We start from the raw sequence: 2690 nt of genomic DNA, 5'->3' as shown, positions 1-2690 counted from the left end.
TTATCGTCCCAACAACAATAAAGTGACAATTGCTCTTGGTAGAGGCATTTGTCTCCACTTCAATGAGCCCTAACCTATCAAGCATACAAGGAGGACTCATTCAAATAGCTTCTCTTAATGCAATTACAAGCCTCTAAGCTAAGACAAGGGCAGCAACAGTAGCCAAAGGAGCATCCAAGGCTACCAATAAGGAGAAATCCTGCTTCAACTTTGAAGCAAGCAGCTAAAGAGCCAAAGGCACAAGCCCTAAAAGCTACAGCGGTCCCTAAAAAGACTAATGAATGAGAAACAAAGGTCCAGAAGAAGAAGACCTTGAAGAGTATGCATAAACATAATGCATAATCAAATCTCAAGGGCAATGATGTTGTGACCATCAAAAGTGGTTCAGATGAGGGCTTCAAAGCTTCCTCCCTTGTGGGCAAAGACAACCAATGATCTTCTGCTTAAGTTCACTCTTCCCAAAGAAATGAAACCCATAGACTATGAAAACCGTTCAAAGAAATTCAAGGAATGCCCCAACCCCAACCCAAAAGAAAGAGAGAATGTCTTTTCTAAGGGTGAATGATGATGACTTTTATCTTTTCCACTTTAAAGGCATCATCTCCTAGGGAAGGATCAGAGACATAGCCTAATGAGTGTGAGTATTGCCCACCACGGGACATACCAGGCCTCACAACCTTCTTATCCTTGGAGGTTCGAGTTTTGATAAGTTCTTTTTTACAAGGAAATTTGTAACTTTGGAGAGACTTATTAGACTGGATAAATTAAGAATCCATATAGTGAGCTAGAGGAGGAAGAGGACAAATCATGTCCCATTGAGCACCCTCTCTCCATATAGCCAAAACTAAAGGATTGCACAAAGTGCCCATGAACAAGCCAGTATGACACTATTTTAAAAGCGACGAAATGTATATAGTGTTACTTATTATGTACAAGGGACTTACGATCTCCAAGATCTTGGATCGTGGTGTTGGTGTCAATATAATCACCAAGGATTGCTGGGAAGCTTGGGGGCACAAGCCTCATAGTGAAGCTTTCCGATGGAAACATAGCCAAACCTATAGGCATCCTATAAGATGCAAAAATTAAGGCCTTTCAATAAAGTTTCCACCACCCATTTATGGTGATGGATGTTTTGAGTGAAGAGCGTCATACACAATGATCCTAGGAAGGCCTTACATGAGAGAAGTAAGGCGTTCATGATTTGGAAACCAATCACATCTATATACGCAAAGACAAACTAGTCCTTCAAGATAAACCCAGAAATAGGGAAGAATCATCCCATGGGATGAGACATTCTCACCAATGAGTTTGACACAACTGTTCAAACTGCTTTAATATCAACATCTATAAATGTTGCAACAAGTTGTTAGATAGTGAAGATGAGGACTAGGATTACGAACCTCTTCCAGATCTTGATGACTACGAGGATTGGGTCCATGTTTTTGCAACCATGGATACTCTTGCATAAAAGCTTAGACCAAGGTTTGCACGATTGGATGGGACAAAATTCACCTCCCTGTTTTTATGCTTAGTGCAACGTTCTTTTGGGAGCCAACAATGACTTTGAGTCTGCAGTAGCTAGTGATTCATTCAGCAAAAGGACTCCTCCGCAGTAGAAGGAAAAAATTTGTGTTACCCATAGTCACCCAGCCAAGAAAAAGGAAACCACATAGAAAGTCAAAGAAGCATCTCCTTCCCATGGAGACATATCCTCACGGGCTTCACTATCTTGAGGCCGTGGATTCACATGAAAGCTACACAAGCTAACTTAACCAAGGTCACTATTTAGTGGTCCATAAAAGTGATGAGAGGAGTCCATGAGCTCCGAGCAAGCTAAGCTCTGTCTCGCCACAACCAAATAGAAGCTCAATAATATTAAGGTTGGGGCAGAGAAGGAACCAAAACTCAAAGAGCTCACCGAACCTCAAGAGAAAGATTTGAGGCAATTACCCAAGTATTTCAAGTCCTCCTACAAACATCAAGGACAGAGTGGTACATGACGAGAAGGTTGAGGTGGAGAGCCACACATCGCATATGATAGTCCCATTGAGGTCAAGAAAATAAACCTTGGTGGCCTAAGTGAAAACCTAAGCTAATGTTCATTGCCAAGGACCTCACCCCTAAGCAAGAAGGATAATTTATTACCTTGCTCAAATAATTTCAAGATATGTTCACCTAGACATACACTAACATGAAGGGAATTCCTCCAGAAGTGGTGACACACACCATCCCTCTATATGAAGGTGCAAAACCATCCAAACAAAGAGCCTACACATGAATGCCACATTTTGTGCACTATCCTTTCCCTACATAGACCATATGCTAGAGAAAGTCATCGAAAAACAGAAGCTTATAGCTTCGTGGATAGCTATAAACTAAGTGACGATTGACTTGCGATTCTTGGATGGATTCTTTCGCTACTATAAACCAAGTGACGATTGACCATATGCTATAAAAAGTCATTGGAGCAAAAGCTTATAGCTTCTTGGATGGATTCTATAGCTATAAACCAAGTGACAATTGACCCGTGACATGCCATTCGGCTTGACCAATGCCATTGCCACCTTATAATGCTTGATGTGTACAACCTTCAAGAATCTCCTTTGGAAGATCTTGGAGATATCTATTGACGATCTATGCATGCACTCCAAGTGAAAGGAGCATCTTGCTCATCTTTGGCTAGTCTC

This window comes from Cibotium barometz, chromosome 22, assembly GCF_041138505.1.
Source record: "Cibotium barometz isolate CiBa-2024 chromosome 22, ASM4113850v1, whole genome shotgun sequence".
Taxonomy (NCBI): Eukaryota; Viridiplantae; Streptophyta; class Polypodiopsida; order Cyatheales; family Cibotiaceae; genus Cibotium; species Cibotium barometz.
This window is presented reverse-complemented; position numbering follows the sequence as displayed.